Raw genomic sequence first — 23,485 nt, forward strand, 5'->3', positions numbered from 1 at the left:
CTTGGTCGGATTTGTATTAAAGGCAAAAAAAAGGGGGTCAAAAGGGGATGAACCTAAATATAGATAGCTTGAAGATGCACCATTCATGTAGTTGAGGACTGCATGTGTTAGTTTCGAATAGACTTGGAGCAAACTAAGGGAGTTTCAATGTTGTTTTGAGCATGTTGTGGACAAAACCTTTGAGAAATATTTTATAATTTTATGGGATTGTTACCCATACATTTGGTAAGAGAATGGACTAGTGTTAAAAGGTGATGATAACTAAAGGGACACCCTTATATGTTATTTTTTCATTTTGAGTGGACGTGTGTTATATTTGGGTTGTGCATGGAGATGAACCTTACTTTATTCCTTATATGAACTATGATGCATTTGTGGACATTAGAAGACCATATTGTTTCCCTTTGAAAGAAAATACATGGAGTATATTTGGGGGAAATGTGACTATCCATAAAATGTAGATCACATTTTGGGACCTTGTGGCTCTTTTCCTTGGACCCCAATAGTTCTTGGAGGTTGTATTTTGAGATGTTAGCAGACAAAAACCTAATATTCCCAAGAAGATTAGTGTTGGTGCACCCATGTTTTGGGAGGAAGGCTTACGAGTTCTAGGAGTTAAGGGGTTTAGGAGCCAGGGGTTAAGGGTAAAAAGAGTAAAAATATGACCAAGAAGATTAGTGTTGGAACACCCTGGTTTAGGAGAAATGCTTAGGGGTTCTAGGAGTTAAGGGTTTCAAGAATAATGGGTTAAGGGTAAAGGGTAAAGGGTAAGGTGTTAGGGTTTAGGGGGTTTACAAGTTAGAGGGTTGAGGGCCTAGTGGCTGAGGTTTAGGGGCTTTAGGGTCTAGAGGTTAATGTCTTAGTGGTTAAGGGATTCAATAGTTAAGGTTTAAGAACTTTGGGCTTAGGGGTGTCAACGGGTTAAGGGGTTAGGTGTTAAGGGTTAAGGGTTAGGGTTTATCAAGACAATGGTTTATGGCATAGGGGCTTTAGGGATTCTAAGGTATGGTTTATGGGTTACGAGTTATGAGTTATGAGTGTAGGGGTTAAAGGATTATGGTTTTGAGGTTAAAGAGCCAGGAATTTAGTGGTTATGGGTTAAGTTCTTATTGGTTCTCATAATGGGGCCCCTAGTCCTCTTATCACAACTATTTGGGGTTCCCCTATCAATTTCTCCCATTGCCTTCCCTTTAGGTCCGCTAGCCCCTATGCCATGTAGACTTAAGGTCCATTCTCATTCTCTAATGCTAGGATTATAGAAATCAATAAACCATGCTTGAACGTCTCATTTCTACTCATGTTTGCTACACTTATGTCCCCTTACATCATTCAATAAACCAAAACATCCCCCTCCCCTAAAATTCATGAGAATTGAACATTTAGAGGCAGTCGTTTAACAACCGCCTATAAAATTTTGATTGTAATGACTCTTGGGGGTGGGGGTTGTCTAAAACTACCTCTAAAACTTACATTGTTGTGAGTTTTAAGGGTTGTTCAAAGATTCTAAGTTACGGTTTAAGGGTTAAGGGGTTAGTGGCTTATATTTTAAGGGATCAAGGGGTTAATGGGTTATGAGTTATGATTGTAGGGGTTAAGCAATTATGGCTTGGGGGTTAAGAGGATAGGAAATTTAGTGGGTATGTATTAAGGGCTTATGGGTTTTGATAAGGGGCCCCTGATCACCTTGTTAAAAATATTTGGGGTTCCCCTATCAATTTATTTCATTTCCTTTGTTTTAGGAAAACTAGCCCTTGTGTCGTGAGGTCTTATAGCCTTTTATCATTCTCTAATGCTAAGATTATAGATCTCAGTAAACCATGATTGAACCTCTCACATATACCCATCCATGATACCCTTATGTCCCCTTGCCCTGTTCAATACACCAAAATATCCCCCTCCCCAAAAATTCATGAGAATTGAACATTTGGATGCCATCATTTAACAACCACCTCTCGAAGTTTAATTCTAATGATCTTTTTTTTGGTGGGGGGGGGGGGGGGGGGGGGTGTTATCCAAAACTCCCTCCAAAATTTACATTGTCATGAATTTTAAGGGGGGATTGTTTGGAAACTCCCCTTAAAAGTCACAAGAATTGAACTTTTGGATGTGTTTTTCGACACTTTTATCCCCACAAGTCATGAAAATTTAAATTTTAGAGGCAGTTGTTAAATGACTGCCTCTGAATGTTCAATTCTCATGACTTTTTATTTTTTTTGTTTTTGGGGGAGGGGATGGGTTTCTAAAGCTTCCTCCAAAAGTTAAATTCTCATGAAATTTAGTGGGGGTGTTAAAAAAATGGAATGAAAAATGTATTTTGGGGTAGTCATTTAAAGCCTCCCCTCCCACACACAAAAGTCATGAGAAAACATTGCTAGACGCAATTGTTAAAAACTCCCCGCCACAAAAACGAAATCAATTTTCATGACTTTGGGAGGGGGTTAAAAACCGTCATCAAAAATATATTTAGGGGAAGTCATTTAAACCCGCTCCACCACAAACCCCACCCACCCCCCCCCGCCCCCCCCCCCACCCCCCCCCCCCCAAAGTTCATTTTTCATGACATTCTGTGGGGGTTTTAAAAAAATTGCCATGAAAAATATATTTAGGGGAAATAAAATTAAAATCTTCACCAAAAGTCATGATAAAACACCTTTAAAGGTGGTTGTTAGAAAAACACCAAAAAAGTTCAAATTTTCTTGACTTTCTGGGTCCTTTTTAAAAACCTCCCCTAAATCCCTGAAAACAATTTTGGAGGTGGTTTTGGCAAGACCGCTGCAAGCCAAACTTCCCATAAAGACCTTTTTTTGTAGTACTGTAGGTGTCAATACATGCAAAGTGCCAAGTGTTAGTGCATTCTAAGTGTCAAACCTTCCTCTATTACTTATCTCTTACTTTTTGATAATTGATCTCAAATCAATTTAATATTAAACCATTCCAAACCATATTAACACATGCCAAATCATACTAAGGCATCTTAACGCATGTCAGACATGCTAACACTTTCCAGGTGCCAATGTGTATCAGGGAGTGTTACACATTCTCTAGAGTGGTAGGGCATGTTGAAGAGTGTTAAGGTGTGCCAGAGAGTGCGAGTGCATACCAAGGAGTGTTAAGGGGTACTAGGGAGTGTTGGCAAGCTCTAAGTGTGCTAAGGAGAGAGTGACAACGTATGATAGGTAATGCCAAGGAATGCTAGAGTGACAGGGCAACATGCCAAAATGTGTCAGGTGCTAGGGTGTGCCAATGTGTGCTGGGGAGTGTTAGGGAGCGTCAGGGAAATATAAGGAAGCACTAGGTCAAAATTCATGCAAATGAATGAATAAGAGTGTGTGAGAGTGAGTTTCAATGAGTTATAGGTGTGTTAAGGAGGGAGTGAAAAGGCTATATGCTAGGTAGTGCCAAGGTATGTTAAACTACCAAGGCATGTCAGGAAGTGCTACGTTGTGATTGGGAGTTTCAAAGCATGCAAAGGAATGTAGGGGATGTTAATAAATGCCACATAGTTCCAAGGCATTATAAGACGTGTTAGGTGCTATGGCATGTCGAGATGTAAATTAGGTTGCTTAGTTGTTTTACGACCACGGTTGGATGTGATGAACCTTGTCTTGGTAACTTGTTAAGTAGGGTGAGTTGAGACTGGACATGAGTAGCCTAAGATGAGTTACAGGAAGTTCTTAGGCGAACAAAGCATATGTTGAATTTCCATGACACATGAGAATGTGGTTTTGATCTTATAATCTTTGATGCAAACACACTCAAGTGCCACAACACATCTATTTTGAAGAACAAAATCTACATACATAGGGAATCAACTAGTGCACATGACAATTTTTAACTTTTTCAAACTCTTCTTCGTTATACTATAAACTATAATAGAATAGGCTAGTTCTCTCTTACGAGGGATCATTTCCCTTTATAGTCACATGAATAAAAGGGATACAACTAGGACTTGGTGTTAGTCCTTTGACAACCAATCTACCTTGAACAGGACAACACTTTACCTACTTATTTATGGTGGCCATAAAAAACCCTTTTATTCCACATGTCATCAACACATATGCCAGGTCCTCTTGCCTCCCATTTCGTAACTCCTCAATCTGCCTCTATCAATGAACTCAACTCCTTTAGGTTACTGAACTCGGCTCAACAAACTTTTCCCTCTAGATACCTCCTTTTTCCTTCAAGGTGTGCAACACTTAGGGTCTTCGATCAGTTATTTAGAACTCTGTTTATTAACAACTCTTTGGTCTACCCACGTTTTACATACTACTACTCCAATATGACAAGTCTAGGGCTATGGAGGATACCCTTCTTCTCACTAACTCAATCCTCTACGATACAGTGAAATAGGGCTAGTTTTCTAGCCCACTTGACTACTACTTTAGTCCTTCAAAGTCTTCACGTCCTTAGAATCAATACACCTACCCTTCTACTAGTCTTGTTGTTCTTCACAAGTACATGACTTAGGGTTCTTCTTTGATAGTCACCTAACAACCCTTCAACTCTATTTGTACTTCCATCAATTTTCCCAACCATAGTCAATTATTTTACTGATATAGGGCCCAAAACACTGCCTTCATCTAGCGCTCTTCAAATTTTCCACCTAATAATGATTTGAGTACTCTCAAAATCACTATTCTTGTGTATAAATTTCTTTGTTTTCCAATCTATGAACAAATTTTATGTACTTCTCTTATCAACCTTCTAAGCATCTATAGATGACTCAACTAGGGTCAAAAATCATCCTCGAACAATCCATTGACTAATTGTTTATGGGATACTTCAGATCTATGTCCAAAACTCTATGGACAGTCCACCAAAATCAACTCCTCTTCATGTCAATTCATTCCTCCTATGGCACATGTATTCTAATCAATATTATACTCACGTTCCACCCTCCTTTGGGTCTGCTATCTCCACAGATACTTTTGCAAAATATCTTCCATATATGTGGTCTATATTGCAGATATAAACCTCACTCTAAGGGTCATGACCCCTCTTCTTCTACACAAATTTGTCACAATATTAAGGGCATGCCTTATGGAGTGAACATGATAGTAAACCACCCTAACTAGGGCATTATAATTTTGTTATAATTTCTTTATAAAAAACCTTATCCTGTATAAGAGACTCGGCCTAAATCATATGGGTCCAAAGATACTAGGCATTTCTTTGACTAAATCTTGACCTAGAATTTATATCTCTATGACCCTCAAACTACGATTAACTTAGTCAATATTACACCTGTAGCTACTTCTTTTCTGGCCCTAAATTCTAGTACAGGCCCTCCTCCATTTGTGTTTGTATTTATCACAGAACTTGCAACCTACTAACCACCACAAGACGTGGTCTCAACCCTCTCTACTATTTCAACATTTGATGTGGCCTTCACAAAAAAACACCACTGAAATCACATGCCCAGATTCTCATGAGTCACCTCTCTTGAGACCGATCTGCCAAAAGAGAACCAACAATATACCATCCTACTTCCTAGCTCGAACCCATTAAGGTGTGTGAAATTCTTGTGAACCCTCACACGATGATCTTGCTATTGGTGGATGATCATGGACTCCCTTTAACAACCCTTACTCATCCCTTTAACTCGGCATACTTTAGGACTACATCTCTCCTCGCCTCTTTGATAAAATGAGGTCCTTCTCACTTGATGTTCTTGCCTTCATACTAAGGCCTCCTTAAATATCTTTTCCTAGCTAGGCCTCTTAGGAACCATCTAGAACTTACAAGTTTTATCCACTTAAACATTAGGAAATATTAATTTTCCTTTTTAATTTTCTTTTAGATTTTAAACCCCATATTGGGTCCAAAACCCTTCACTTGGGTTCTTTTCCCACAAAGCCTTTGTTTACCAAACTCACAAATCCATCTCACTAGGCTTTTGGAGTACCTCCCAAGATACACAATTCAATAACATAGCCTAGTTGTAGTAATCGTAACTTGGTCAAGATGGTGTAGGCAAGTGGGGACTTGGTTGGGTTCCCAAGTTGAAAATTAAGTAAGGGTAGTTGTGAGGGAATGATATCTAGGAAGTGTGAGGGCATGCCAAGGAATGAAAAATTGTGCTAACACATGCTAGACAATGTCAATGGATAATGAGGAGTGTTAGGGAGTGTTGAAGGGAGAACTAGGTCAAAATGCATGGAAATGAACAAATAACAGTGTATGCTAGGGAGTGTCAGTGAATTCAAGTGTGCCAAGGATGAAGTGTGTTAGAATAAGTTCATAATAGGCTTGCAAGAGTAAATCCTAAGGTTGCGATAAGGGTTTCGACAGAGTAGTTTTAAACAAAGGGAGACTTTGTGTTGGTCACACCATTGTTTTTCTTTATCTATTATTTTTATATGACATGTGATACACTTTACTTGAATGCTCATGTTTTAAACTATTTTAGACAATTGTATATTGTAAATTGTTGTGTATAAGCTTTGGGGCACTCGACTTGTGTCAACTTATATCTTGTGTGTCTTGTACATATTGTGCTTCTTGCAAACTCTTAGTTAATTCTCTATTTTTTATATGAACTAGACATACATGTGAAATATTATCTGTGTAAGCTATGTTTCTTAGTTGTTTTGTGGACATGGCTAGATGTGATCCTTGTCTTGGTAATTTCTTAAGTGGGACAATTTGAGCTTGGACATGAGTGGCCAAAGATGAGTTATAAGAAGTTATTGGTGAGAAAGGCATAATCTACTTGTAGTAGGTGAAATTGGCTAAGTTATTGCGGCTAAAGTGGGCCGATGTCACATGAACTATAGTAGCTAAGGACTTGATTGGGTTCCCAAGTCGTGAAAAAATGTAAGGATAGTTGTGAGGACATGCATGTCAAGGCGTACTAGGAAATGCTAAAATGTGTTAGATAGTTCAAAGGCATGTCAAATATGCTAATATATGTCAAGTGCCAATGCATGCCAAGATGTTCAAGGGTGTGACAATACGTTCCAGGGGATGCCAAGGCAACAAAAAGGAGAAAAAAATTAAACTAAAAGGAAATGAACATATAAGAGGATTAATAAGTCATCAATTTACTTTTTCCAAGAGGGGCGTGCTAGGCACACTAACACTAGGTGCCAATAAGTTCCAAGTGCCAAGTGTTAGTGCTTGTTAAGTGCCAAATCTTCCTTTTTTACTTCTCATTTACTTACAAATAATTGGTCTCAAATAAATTTAATATTAAACCATGCCAAAGCATACCAAAGCATCTCAATGAATTCTATACATGCTAAGACTTGCCAAGCACCAACACTTGCCATGTTCCAATGTGTGTGAGGGAGTGATACACATGTTATGAAGTGACAGAGCATGTTGAAGAGTGTTAACGTGTGCTAGAGAATGCTAATGCTTGTTGAGGAGTGTTAAGGAGTACAAGGGCAACACAAGGGAGCACTAGGTCAAAATGCATGGAAAGAAATGAATATGAGGGTGTGCCATGGAGTGTCAACAAGTGCTAGTTAGCATGCTAAGGAGGGAGTGACAAGTTATGTTAAGAATTGGTGAGGCATGTTATGGAATATCAACACATGTAAAGAACTTCAAGAGTGTCATAGGGAGTTCTAGTGTGTGTTAACATGTGCGAAATAGTGCCAAGACATTCTAGATGCTAAGGCATGCTAGGATGTGTAGGGTATCAAGGTATTCCAATATGTATCAAGGAGTTTCAAGGAAGAAAAAGGAAGAACCAACATAAAATGCAAGGAAATGAACACATAAAATGGTTAATAATCCATGAATTTATATTTTTTAAAAGGGGCATGCTAGGCGCACTAATAATAGGTTCCAATACATGCCAAGTGCCAATGTGTGCCAAATGTTAATGTATGTTAATGCATGCCAAAGTGTTCCAAGGCATGGTAAGGACTACAGGGCATGCCAAAACTTGATAGGAGAGTGCTATGTTTTGCTTGGGCCTGCCAACATGTGCTTGGGTGTCCTAGTCATGGCAAGATGTTCTAGGTATAAATATGTTCCAAGACATGCAAGCTGCCAAGGAATGTTTGTTTGTGCCAAAGAATGTTGCCAAGAGTGTTGAGGAGTGCTAGGTATCTCTCATTTGTATAATTTATAGAGCTTGGTTATGTATTAAATAATATAGTTCTTACATACACTATGGAACTTTATCTAAAAGGAAGTTGTTAGATAATAAACCTAATAAAGATGAATCATGTATTGACTCATAGGAAAAGTATATTCTCATTACTTGAGGGAAATGATACACACCAATTGCTTCTTAACAAATTGAATAACTCTAATTACCACTATGCATTGGACACATAATGAAAAAGACTTCACAACAATGGTCTTAAATCATTATCTTTTGACAAAAAATATAGTAACATGCACATGGCATCATCAAAAACTCATTGCAATGATCAATGATGATGAACATTTTTTGAGTGTCACCAAAAGTAACCAAAAGGAGCATTAGTGAGGGTCAATTAAAGATTGTCGCTAGTAGTATCACAAAAGAGAGAATTAGTGATGGGCCTTCAACAACCCTCACCAAAAGTGTCACTGAAAATGGTGATAGTGACAAGCCTTAAAGGACCATCACTATATGCACTTACAAAAATCTTTTTTTAAGGACCATCACCATATGCAACATTTGTCACGAACCTTAAAGGTCCATCACACGCATGATCCTCACTAATAACCTTTTTTGTTGTAGTGGTTACATGAAAGGTAGGTGTGCAATAGAAGTGTGCAAGGGGGTGAAGGGGTATGGGGGAGTTCTTGCTAATGCACATTATAAATAAACTTCATTTAAAATTGGATGATAACTATTCAATTGAAATTTGTCAAATCATGAATTCATTTAGTATTCTAGAAGCTAAGATAAAATGAGCCCACATAAACATAGTTGTGGGGACATTTAATCACCCACCCTTATTTCACACCATCTATACACATAATCAAAATTATTCATGCACCACAATTTAATAAGGAAAAACCACTAATTAATTGATTAATATGTGAAGAAATTAGTATTCAGCAACCATGAATACCAATATTCACAATTTTTCCACGTCTCCCTTACATCCTCATATCAAATAAAATGTACATGTAAAGAAAAATTATGAGGCCCCAAACCTTAATAAGTCAAAACCACTAATTAATTCATTAATATGTGTCTTTTTTGATAAAAAAATACACGAAATAAGTGTGTGAAGGGTAATGTATGTTGAGTTACAAAACATTCCAGGAGAAAGCTTTCATTACTTACTCTGCACACTAGTTCCCTCGCACAATGCTTATTCCTTGAACATATTAAGAAGAAACTTCATTCAATATTGGATAATAATTATTTAATTCATAAATGTGAGATCAACAATGCACATAGAATTCAGTAACCGTGAACACCATATTCATTTTTTCTACTTTGATACAATTTTTAAACAATCAAATCCTTCAAACATTGTTTTGAAAAAATCACATCGGATCATTAATAAAGTAATGTTACTATACCTCCTTTACATCCAAATATAAAATAAAATGATCCCATGCCCAAATAAATCAATATGCATGGAAACCAAACTTTTGATGCCCCAAAGGGGAAATCTATGCAGAAATGCACACCATTGAGAATCCAAATTTATGTTCCTTACTCCACACAACCTTTCTCCCACACAACACTTCTTTCTCACACACATTAAAGGATAATTCATTTAATATTAGATAATGAGTTTCTTCTTAAAGTTAAAATAATATCATGTCTATGGGAAAAATTCCCTCTACACCCCCATTCTACTACACTGATACCCACTTTCGCACACCCTTCATTATGCATAGATTAACAAACCCATGCACATCTTCTCCTACCCATACCTCATCTCTCGCACACCCTTCATTCTGCACACACTAATGATTCCATGCCATTGTCAATTTCCATGTTTCTCCTTTCGCACCTCTCCACACATTTCCCACATTGCATTGCCAAAATAGGCTAGACTAGACTTTTCATGCAAAAAATTAATAATCCAAAAGTGATAATTAATTGATTAATATGTAGTGTTACATAGGAATAAATATGCAAAGGGTGAATGTATGTGGAGTAAGAGAACATTTTGAAATAAATTTTATGTCCTTTGCTCCACACACTCATTTCCTTACACAACTCTTCTTCTTTGCATGCATTAAAAATAATTTTCATTTAATATTTCATAATAAGTATTTATCTCATAAAGGTGAGATCAAAAATTCACATAGTATTATGGATCATGAACACCAAATTCGTTGATTCTACTTTGATATAGTTTTTAAGTGATCAAAGCCTTTGAACAAGGTTTTTGTATATATTGGGTTATGTTCCCTCTGCATCACCGTTCTCCCGCATATCCCCATCTCTAAAAGTTTAAAATAAAAAGAAGCTCAAAAAAGAAGAAGAGGAAAATGTATTAGGAATTCCTTCATTGTGAATGTCCATGCTTCTCCTTCCACGCTTTTGCATGCATTTCCTTTGCGCAAATCGTTTAATCAATATATTAAAATTTTAACTTTTCCATCTCTTCTGCTTCCACACTCCGCATAATGAAAGAGGTAGGCATATAGTAAAAGTGTGGAGAAGTGAGAAATTCTATGTTCCTTGGTCCGTCACTTATTCTCCTGCACTTCTTCCTCATACACATTACAAAGATACTTCATTTAATATTAAATAATAATAATTTATTTGGAAAATGTCAAATCACAAATGCACTTAGTTGAGGTTCCTCGACATTCTTGTTTATCCACACCTATCCTCGACCCCCTATGCTTATGTAAATGACTTACAACCATCTCAATTCTCGAATCAATGGGGAGGGCACTACCAATGTCAATATTAGAGAAATCACTCACATAATGACCACTTAGAAAATTAGTTTTTTTTTTTTAATGTTTTTTCAAGCACTCGAAATACCTAAAATAAATAGGCCTCCACCTAGGGAATTATGTCACATCAAGACTCACTAAAAAAATGGAAAATTAGAAATAAAATCTAGAAATTAGAAAAAAAAAATGAATTTACATAAAAATAAGAATATTCAACATTTTCTTGAAACTTTGATTAAAATTGAAAAATGTAGAGAAAAAATAATCAAGAATCAATAAATTGTTACAAAACAAGTGCTATAGCTCCGGACTATGTACAAGCTAATAAAAATATAAAATTGAATTATGAACAAGATTATTATTTGAAAAATTAAATTATATTCTCGTCTCAATAACCAAAACCAAATATATCAAAAGTAAATTAAAATAAGGAGGTTTTCTAAAATATTTTATTTGAGACATTTAACCTTTGTAAAGTAAATTAATTTTGATATTTGGAGAAATATTGGCTAGTCTAGATTTGTCTAAACACGGGTTCTACTAGGTTCTACTATGTAATCAAGATGTACTCTTTCTTTTATATTTTCATCATGCCATTGAATATTATATTATTTAAATATAACTTTTATGTGATTGTGATAAATAATTATTATATTTTTATAAAATTCAAAAAAGAAATATTTATTTTTTTTTTTTATTTTAATTAAGATTGAAATATAAAAAACACTTATCCATTAAATAACAATTTTTTTACTTTGAGGTTAATATAAAAATGGTTTAATTTAAATGAACATTGAAATATATATTTTTATTTTCTACTTTGAAGTTGAATAAAAAATTTTTAATTTAAATAAACATTCAAATATTTATGAATATTGTTAAAGTCATTGTCTCTAAGTTCATGTTGACAACTCTCTCATAACCGATTGTAGAAAGTACCTTTCGATGTCCTAATAATTTGTTTGCTTCCGATTACTCAATGATGATAATGGTTATTAGTACTAATTGAAACCATGTTAAGAAATATAAGATATTATTAGATTTTTTTTTTTAATTTTATTTCTATGCTTAAAAAAATATTAAGAGATAGTTTTCATTTGAGTGTATTAATAGTAGATTTTTATAGTTAAGATGTTTTGAGAATTATTTAATGTATAGCCTTATTACTGAAACTTATTAAATTTGGTTTGTATTTTAGCATTATTGATTTTTTTGGCTTCTAAGAATTTAAAGATATTTTTTCTTTTTCAATTATAGTTGACTATCTCCTAGTACTATTATATATTTATTTTATTTTTTATCATTTAATTGTTGCACAATTTCTCTTCAAATTTAGATGTAATAATACTTTTATTATCATATATATCTTAAAATATGGCATCTTCATGTATTTCCCAATGGTATATCTAAAACTTAATGCCTTTTGTCATTTTCACTTGATATTGGTGATTATGGATTTTTGGTGATCCCCTTGTCATCCATGTTGTTTATGTTATTATTTTACATTAAGTATCTAACCACTACCATAGAATCAATTGGGAAGTTTATGATGACAATGGGATATGTTGCATTTCTTTTAATACCAATATTATAAGTTATAAAATTATTTCAAATTCTTTTCCTTCTCTAAAGATATTGTATCCCCATAATTTACATTCATATAAGATAATAAGAGTGACAAGAGTATTGAAAATTATTTTTTTCTCATCCAACAACTAAAGGTATTCTACTTTGCACTTATTTTAAGTCCATAATAAGCATTTCACACTTAACTTATTGTTTTTTCAAGACTATAGCTTAAATTGAGAGTACCATGAATATACATTCCAAAATATTTCTATGAAGGAACCTCTTCCACACTATCATGTTCATACAAAAAAGATTTGCAAGTGATCTTGTGGAATTTGATTACCACTACCTTTTCTTTTGTTTGTGTTGACAATTAAGCATATATTAGAAAAAAATCATTCAAGGTTCCTACATGATTATTGAGGTCATAGGGATTCCTTTCCATAAAAAAATTCATAATAAAGGAGGAGGATGATGACTATACTAGAGGTGAGCCATTGGAACCAACTTAGCTATTACAACCAACTTCTTCTAACCAAAAATTTATCTTTGGGCCATTGCAACTAACTTAGTATAACCAACATTGTTCTAACCAAAATTTTATCTTTGAGCCATTACAACTAACTTAGTGTAACCAACATTCTAATTTATCAATGTAAATGCCAAAGAAAATAGAACATAGAGAATAAACCTGTTTGACTACTATATTAAAATAATTTTTCAACCACTTTTTAAGATTCCTAAATTCTACAATAAAATATGTGTGTGAGAGAAAAAGTTGATATTGATTTTTTTTTTTTAACTAAAATCATATATTATATTTTATTTATAATTATTTATAAACTTCAAAAATTTCACACCCTTAACATATTTTAAAAAGATATTTATTTTCAATTATTTATTTATCCTATATACAATTACAATTAAATATTATGTTTTAAAGTACATAATGACGTTTTTTTAATCTCTAATTACATTGATCAATATAGTTTATATTGAAATTGGGGTGCATGAATTTTGATCATTTATAAAATAAAACTTATAGAATATTTTAATTTACTTCTATGAAAATATTCTTAATAGTATACCAAATCTAAGGGATGGTGACATTAAAGAAGTTTCAATAATTTTTTAATTTCAAAACACCAATAGTCCAGGCTATTAACAAGAAGTTGAAAGGGGTTTTGTTAAACATGGATTGTACGTTTGTCCAAAAAAGTATGCATTTCGATTCATTTCCTCTTCCTGGTGACCATTTAAAATTATTGTTTTGAGAATTAAGCATTTCAATTCACCTAAAATGTGGACACTGTAAACTATATCGGTCCTTACAATTACATTAGTGTGGGGAATTTGTATTCATGCCAATATGTCATCAACCATCTATCCTGCGTTTATTGATGATAACCTGTGCAACATCTCTGCCACCATTAAATATAGCTTTAATATATAAGTTTGCGTTTGGAAATTGATGCATATGTCTCTTAACATGTTTGATAAAAGAAAATCCAACTAACATCCAAGCAGCAGCTGGGTTCGAGTACAAGCATGGGAGGATATTGATGGTTTCCAAGTTGATAAAAAATAGTATTGCGATGTTCAAAGCAATTTTACAAGCTTCCCGAGCCACAAGTCTAATGGATTTATTGATCTTCATTTTGACATTGAGATTGTGTTTATACACCAATTCTTTATTTCATTGACTTGATTGTTCTTAGAAATTACAAAAAAACGTATGAATCTCTTGTAGGGCATTGTCATCGTGAGCTTGTCATATCATCTTTGTATTGTGTTTATCTTCTGCGATGAATGCTCATTTGCTTGTTAACTGATATTCATTTAACCTAGTACCTAGAGAGCCATGTTTTTGATCTTTGTATTTGGCTTATCTTCTGCGATGAATGTTTATTTGCTTGTTAACTGATCTTCAGTTAACATAGTACATAGAGAGACATGTTTTTTATGAACGTTTCAGAGGCCATGGATGGAGATGATGAATCAGAGCACCTTGACAAAACCGGAGTAATAACACAATTTCCTTTACCATCATGTTCAACTAGATTCCAAATATATTTGTTATAAATTTTGTCACCTAAGTTATGTATTACAAATATGTACAAGTTCTTGTTGGCTTAAAAAATTAGCAGAGCGATTTACGTACTATAGGTCATTTATATATAAGATTATATTCAATATTGACTTTGTGGAATCTCGTTGCGAAAATTTTGTTAAATAGTCGATATTCATGAGTGTAAATTGGTCGCGCTATTTTTGAAATTAAGCATTGAGAACATATGAGTTAGTAACATTATTACGAGCATAACACTGTTGAACCTCCATCATATATGTGCAGCATAACTCAATATTCATTTTGTCACCCAAGTTATGTATTACAAATATATATAAGTTCTTGTTGGGTTAAAAAATTAGCAGAGCGATTTACGTACTATAGGTCATTTATATATAAGATTATATTCAATATTGACTTTGTCGAATCTCGTTGCGAAAATTTTGTTAATTAGTCGATATTCATGAGTGTAAATTGGTCGCGCTATTTTTGAAATTAAGCATTGAGAAGATATGAGTTGTTAACATTATTACGAGCATAACGCTGTTGAACCTCCATCATATATGTGCAGCATAACTCAATATTCAGAAAACTAATATTGAAGAAATGGTTAACCTAGTTTAACCAATACATCATTTGGGTATTAAATTAGAGATATGTATGTGGAGAATGATAAATGTCACTAATGAATCCAAACAAAATGAACGGATTCGAAATTGAATACCGTCATGTAGGATTGATACCAATAAATGATGTTGAATTTCTATTCTTGATAAATTAGAAATTCATGAAGTAACATAAAATCATGAACCCCTTAACATTAACGAATCTTAAAATCGTAGTAGAATGTTTTACTAACCATGGTAAAATTAAGAGAACGATATCATCAGGTGAGTAGCTTGAATTACTCGTGCTTATGGATTTTACAGCCTACACTCTTAAATCCATGATCCATCTCTTAAAAACCTTATTCATTCCAATCCAAAATTATATGTTTTCCTTCCAAATATTCATATCGACACAACGGTAGAAAATGCGGTACTAGTGATTAATCGAGAGTCGTTGAAATTTAAACCATTCTTTAACATAGAACAAGCTACAACATGTGAATTTTCAATCAATCCAAAAGCAATTGCATTGACAGAAAACACAAAATGGGGAAGTGTCTAGCTGTAAATAAATAGAAGTAAAATGTGCTCACTTCAGGAAACTTCAATAAAAAAATTATACCATGTGTTTCTCTCAATTCAAAACCTTAGATGGCTGAAATTGAATGATGAACAGAGTAGCCATAACACATATGCGCTAAAGCCATACTTTCTAATATTAGACTGTGTAGGAGTTGCATAGTTGTAAATAAATCTAAACAAAATGTGCTAGTTTCAATAAAGTTTTGATGGAAAATATATCATGTTGGTCTCTTAATTCAAAACCTTGTATAGCTTCAATTAAATGATGAACAAAGAAGCCATAGCGTATATCCAGCCGTATTAATCTTAGGTTTTAACATATCAATTTTATTGTTAATAAGATTAATATTAGCGTGTAAAATATTAATGTTACATTTTATAATTTTAGTGTTTAATAACACAATTTCAGAGTTTCTTTTACCATCATCTTTAGCTATATTTCAAATATATTTGTTATAAATTTTTTGACCCAAATTATGTATTACAAATATGTATAATTATAAGTTCTTTATTGTTGGAAAAAAATCAGCAGAGTTATTTAATTACTATAGGTCATTTATATATAATAGTATATTGAATATTGACCTTGTGGAATCTCGCTACCAAAATTTTGTTAAGTAGTCCGTCATCGTGAGTGTAAATTGCATACACAACTTAATATAGGAAGCCATCTTTGAAATTAAGCATTGAAAACATATGAGCTACTGAAAGTATTACAATCATAACATTGTTGAACCTCCATCATATGTGTAGCCTAACTCAATATTCAAAAAACTAATATCGAAGAAATGGATAACCTTACTTTGACCAACACATCATTCAGGTATTAAATTAGAGAAGTGAACGTGGAAAATGCTAAATGCTTGTAACGAATCAAAACAAAATGAAGGGATTCTATATTGAATACCATCGTTCCTTGTTTGCAACATGAAGGATTCATACTAATAAATGATATTGAATTCGTATTCTTGATAAGCCATAAATTTATAAAATAACAGAAAAAGAGGAATCCCTTAACATTAATGAATCTTACAGCGGTAGTAGAATGTTTTATTAGCCACGGTAACATTAAGAGAATGAGATCATCATGTGACTAGCTTGAATTACTCATCCTCGTGATATTTTCAACCTAGAAAATTCTTCTACTTTAAGCGATGTGAAGCTACTTTTTACGCTTTTAAATATGTGATCCATCTCTTAAAAAGTTATTCATTCCACTCCAAAATTATATGTTTGCCTCTTCAAATGTTCAAATTGAGACAATCGTTGAAAATGTGATATCGGTGATTAATAGAGACTCGTTGAAAGTTAAACCATTCTTTACCTTAGAACAAGTTGGAGAATGTGAATTTTGTAACCATTGAAAAACAATTACTTCATAGAGAACACACAATGGTGAATTGTATAGCTATAAATAGTTGTAATTAAAATGGCTTCATTTCAGGAAACTTTGATATAAATTATAGCAAGTGTTTCACTCAATTCGAAACCTTAGATAGCTCAAATTGAATTATGAACATGGTAGCCATAACACATATGTGCTAAAGCCATACTTTGCAATATTAGAATGTGCCTTAACATTATAGTTGTTATTAAATATAAATAAAACGCACTATCTTCAAGAATTTTTTTATGGAAATTATACCATGTGTGTCCCTTACTCAAAACCTTGGATATCCCAAATTGAAGGATGAAAAATGTAGCCGTAATGTATATTCAACAATATTGAGCTTAAGTTTTAATATATTAATTTTAGGGTATATGATATTATTTAAAATTTTAAATATTAAGTTTATAATTTAACATATTAATCTTACTTTTTAATATCAATTTGAGGGTTTAGAATATTACTATTAGGGATTAATATAGTTTTTAATATATATGCTATAATATTAGGGGTTATAATTTGGGTTTAATATTAGAATTTAAAATTAATTTTATGGTTTATAATATTAATATTTATTATATTAGTTTTAAGGTTTAATATAAAGTTTAATATATAGGGTTTATATTTTAGATTTTAATATAGTGTTTAAGAATATAATTTGGGTTTAATATTAGAATTTAAAATTAATTTTATGGTTTATAATATTAATATTTATTATATTAGTTTTAAGGTTTAATATAAAGTTTAATATATAGGGTTTATATTTTAGATTTTAATATAGTGTTTAAGAAAGAGATTTTATAATATTAGGATTTATAATTTGGCTTTATAATATTGGGTTTAATATTAAGGCTTATAATATTGGTTTTAATATTGGGTTTAGAATTGTTAGAATTAATGGAGAATAGGTTATTCTTGTTACTTAGTTATGCATTATACTTTTCTTGGTCATTTAGTTTCTATTATTCAAGGATATGATTTGTTGTCCCTAACAAATTGTATCTATTTATTATTGGATATTAATGTGAAGCCTGTGTGGCATTTTGCTTGTAGGAGCTCCTGGTGATCCACACCTATGAGCTCCTCTTGTGTTGGTTTGTCATTTCATGTCTTCCATCTGCAACTCTTGACATGGCATTAGAGCTGCAGGTTTGGTAATCGTGTAAGCGAGTGAGGGCACGACTGTAGCAACGTCGTCACGAGATTTGGGTGGAAAACTGCGATGAGTGCACTGTAACCCTTCTCACACTCTCATTTTTGGAAACTCGGCACGAGCTTTAGGTGGAGCTTCGCGACTCCGATGTGTATTTCCGCAACTAGCTTCGCGACTTCCTTGTGGATAAATGCGCCGACTGTGCGAAAGGCTACATGGAGGCATTCAAAGGGTGAGTGTTGGGAGCTACGTATTTTTTCTTCTAAAAAAAACACCGCGTTTTAGTTGGTTAGTGCTTTGCCATTTTCATAGAGAAAGTGTGTTGACTCAGAGAAGCTTAGTGGCTGTCGCAGCGTCGAGTGATTCAGGCTGCGAACTGATGGAAAGAAACTAGAAGGTTGGTGCTGTAGCGTGAGGGTTGCCTGGTAGCTGCGTGGTGACTGCGTGGTTCTTTGCTTGCTAGCTATGTGAAATTGCCATTGTGGTCATAGGAGCATGAGGATTCAAACCTGTGCGAGAGGCTAGACCTGCATCAGGAAGGAGGCCGGATCGCCAGCAGAGCTGTAAGGAGGAGGTGAGGAGGCCAAGATCGCTCAAGAGGTAAGAGCGCACTTAGTGAGCCTTTTGTTCCATTACATATCTGGTTGGGCAGAAGTGGTAGCGAATAAATGCAAGAACGCACCCAATGTGGGTATCCAACCTCGCTTAAACATTTGCCATAACTTAATTTGTCCATATGTCTACCAAATTCTTGCATAGTAGAAGGATTTAGACTGATGGATGTTTGAAGTTGAATTTTTTTAACATATGTTTTTCCACTTGGCTTTTTCTCGCAACTGTGTTGGGATCCCTCCTGTATGAGACCTCACAAGAGCGAATTATTCCACTAAAGGTGTCTTTATTATACAGAAGGTGCGTTTAAGGAGAGGAAACTTCACCCTTTTTTCGTTTGTGGTTATGCAATCAAAGTACAACATGTGGTCAACTGTCAAATCCATTATTGGTACCCACTAAACAAAAGCATGATCCAGAGACCCGACCCTAGTTAACCTTTGTTACTTTTAGCCACTTCCATTCTAGCTATAACCTTCATTGTACTAGGATTCGATATTGAGAAATCTTTAATTAAAAAAATCTGCAGTTTCTTTAAATTGAAGAACTCTGCATTAGTTGGAGGAATTAATTATTTGTGTATAGGGTGGCATTTTTTTTAAAGGAGATCTCGGTTTCTTTAAATTATTAAAGATTTTATTCATTCAAGATGAATAATCAAATTGTTTAACCTTATCTCAATGACAGTAATAAGCTTGATGGTTCCAATTATACCAATTGGAAGTTTAAGCTCCAGACTTTGCTTGAGGTACAGAATTCCTATGGCATTGCCACCGGCAATGAGGTCAAGCCAACTGGTGCAACTGGTGGATCGAATAAAATGATTCAAGATTGGGAGAAAAAGGAGATGAAGGGAAAAGTTCTCCTCAAGTTATCAGTCAAAGATTGCATCATCCCTCACATTCAAGAGTGCAAGACAACGAATGACATATGGACGATTATCAAAGAGATGTACAAGATCAAGAACACAAGTCGAACCTTGTACCTCATGTAGAAGATTCTCTCCATCAAGACGAAGGAGAATGAGTCTGTTTCTTCATTCATATCCCAGATAAAGGAGGTTAAAGATAAACTAACTGATATCGGTCACACCATGACGAATGATGATCTGGTGACAATTACCATGAACGACATCACGAATGATGATTAGATGTTTATAATAGGATTGAATGCAAGAGAAAGCCTCCAGGCTTTGAAGAGCTCACTGGGATCTTGGTACAAGAAGAGGAAAGGAGGTTGTCTCTCAAACCTCAAAATCTAGATCTTACATTGATGATAAAGTTCAAGCCAAAGGGGAAAGTAGTGGCTGATCACAGGAAGGGCAGCGTATCACGAAAAAGGACACCACAAGATATGACCTTGCATAAACATGACTCTGCTCCTAAATGCTATTATTGTGGTAAGATATGCCATATTGCTAAATTTTGCCATAAGAAAAATGCAGATGGGGAGAGGTACAAGCAAAGAAGACATGCAGGTCATCTAGCTGATGCAGATAAGAACCAAGATGTTAGATTATTATGGTTGAAACTGCACTAGCTACTGAGGAGGATGAATCAGATATTTGGTTCATAGATTTTGGAGCCTCCTCACATATGACAGGTAAAAAGAAATGGTTCAGAAATTTTAGAGAATCCGACACTCAAGTAAAAGTATACCTTGGAGATAATAGAGGGTACGAGATCAAGGGACATAGAGATGTTCTTGTTATTCTGCCTGATGGAAAGATGAGGAATATATTTGATGTGTGGTATGTTCCTAGTATTAAGAAGAACCTGATTTCTGTATCATAAATTACAGATGCGGATTCCAAGGTAGAATTATTTAAATCTCATTGTATTATTAGAGACTTGTTGGACCAAATGAAGCCTATTGCTACAGGTATTCGTATAGGAGGACTCTACAAACTAGATGTGAAGAGTAGGCCACAACAAGCATTGATGTCATTAGATAAGTCTACTGAAAATTTGTGGTATTAGCGAATTGGGCACACCAATTCCAGTGACCTTCTTTTGTTGTAGAACAAAGGTATGGTAGATGGTCTTCCTGTTTTGAAAAAGTTACATGTTGATTGTGAAGCATGTGCATTTGGTAAACATCATAGAGATGAATTTCCTACTGTTAAAGATAAGAAATAGAGGGATACACTCAAGCTTGTACACACTGATTTATGTGGCCCTATGTAGACAAGATCATTAGGTGGGGCATACTATTTTCTAATATTTGTTGATGATTTTACAAGATTCACATGGGTTTATTTTCTTAGACAGAAGAGTCATGCCTTTGAGTATTTGAAGCAGTTCAGGAACATGATCGAGAAGTAGACAGGTAGGTTCATCAGGATTCTTCAATGAGATCAAGGCGGAGAATTCAAATAAGGGGATTTCAACAAATACTTTAAAGAGCATGGGATAAAACAACAGTTTACAACACCTGACACTCCTTAGGAGAATGGAGTAACTGAGAGGAAAAACAGAACACTAGTGGAGTGTGGTCGCAGTATGTTGAAAGGTAAGAATGTAACTAATGGTTTTTGGGTAGAAGATGTTAATACTGCAGTGTATTTGAAGAATAGGAGTCCCACTAAAAGTATTGATTTTAAAACTCCTTTTGAAGCATTGTTTGGCTTCAAGCCTGTAGTAAGTCACCTTAGAGTATTTGGTTGTAAAGCTTTTTCACATGTTCCCAAAGAGAACAGGAAGAAGTTAGATTCAAAGGCCATTAAATGTACCTTCATTGGATATTGCAGTGAGTATAAGGCTTACAAATTGTTTGATCCTTCTACTCACAAGGTTTTTGTTAGTAGAGATGTAGTATTCCATGAACAAGTTGATGATGGAAACCCTGTTCAAGATAATGAAGAATGGCATGTACCATTACTTTCAGATGAGGATATTGAAATAGGGATCAATCAACAACAACAACAAAAACAACAACAACAGTAGCAGTAGCAGCAACAACGAGATAAAGAGGAGGAAATTGAGTTCAGTCCACAAAGAGAAGAACAAAGCAGAATAGTTGACACCCCACCACTCAGGAGATCTAGTAGGCTGAAACAGTTACCATCTCAATATAGGGATTGTGCGCTCATGACGCGTATGCTAAACATTGCAGAACCTTCTAGTTTTTATGGAGTAAGTAAGAGTTCTGAATGGAAGGAAGCAATGAAGGAGGAATGCAAATCTATTATTAAGAATAATACTTGTGATCTAGTAAAGCTTCCTCATGATAAACAACCCATAGGTTGCATATGGTTATTTAAGTTGAAATTTAAAGCAAATGGGTCAATTGATAAGTATAAAGCAAGGTTGGTTGCAAAGAGGTATTCCCAGAAAGAAGGTATTGATTTTGAGGAAACATTTGCCCCTATTGCAAAATTAAATACCATTAGATTGATTACTGCTTTAGCCACTAAGCATCATTGGAAAATACATCAATTAGATGTTAAATCTTCTTTCTTAAATGGTGATTTAAAAGAAGAAGTATACTTAGTGCAGCCTGAGGAGTTTGTTAAGAAGGGAGAAGAGCATTTAGTATGTAGATTAAAGAAATCTTTATATGGTTTAAAGCAAGCTCTTAGATCCTGGTACGAAAAAAATGATTCATTTTTCCTCATGCATGGTTATAAACGGAGAAAAAATGATCTGAATTTGTATACTGTGTTTAATGATGAGGGGTAGATAGTGTTGATTTCTTTATATGTAGATGATCTGATCATAATAGAGAGTGTAGACAATCTCATTGAAGAAATCAAGAAGCAGTTATCACAGAAATTTGAGATGAAGGACCTTGGAGAAATGTATTACTGTTTGGGTCTAGAAGTTTGGAGAGATTCAAGCCAAACTTTCTTGTCCCAGTGTAAGTATGCTAAGAGTTTGTTGACTAAATTCAAAATGGATGAGTGCAAGGTTGCATTTGTGCCTTTACAGCAGAACAACAAACTTCAGGTGGATGATGGTTTGAAATATGAAGATGCAACATTGTACAGATAGTTAGTTGGTAGCCTTATCTATTTGACTACAATGAGACCAGATCTAGCTTATGCAGTGAGTATTTTGAGTCAATTCATGTCTCAACCTCATGAGAACCATTGGCTTGCAGCGAAAGGAGTACCAAGGTATCTGCAAGGAACTTCAGACTTTGATATTTTATATTTTGACTCATTTGATGTTAGCTTGACAGGTTATACAGACTCTCATTGGGTGGGAAATTTAGATGATAGAAGATCTGTTGGGTCCCTATAATACTAGTGATTACCCCATTACTATTGTAGTTATACCCCTTATTTATATTGTTGTGCCCCTATTACCCCCATATTGTTATTTCTGTGCCCCATAGAATCCCTCTATTGTTATTTTTGTGGCTTTATATTATTATTGTTAGGTCGGCTGGATTATATTGTGACTCCCTAGACTCCTATATATAGAAAGGAGGTTTTGTCATTTGTATCATCCACGAATTGTTCATTTATGTAATGTAAAGGAGGTTGCCCCCTCGAAGAGGCTGAATTCTAAGGCGTGGATCTCTCTTTTCTATCTTTTTGTGAGCTGGTTTCATAACATTTGGTATCAGAGCTTTGGATTCTAGGGTTTTGCTGCTCCAAACAGGTCATCGTGGCATTTTCGCTATAACTTTTTTTTTGTGACATTTCAAAAGTCGCAAAAAAAACCCATTTGAGAAGAATT

This window comes from Pinus tabuliformis, chromosome 5_1 (genome assembly GCF_031772625.1).
Source record: "Pinus tabuliformis cultivar Carrire ecotype Pingquan chromosome 5_1, CPIR1, whole genome shotgun sequence".
Taxonomy (NCBI): domain Eukaryota; kingdom Viridiplantae; phylum Streptophyta; class Pinopsida; order Pinales; family Pinaceae; genus Pinus; species Pinus tabuliformis.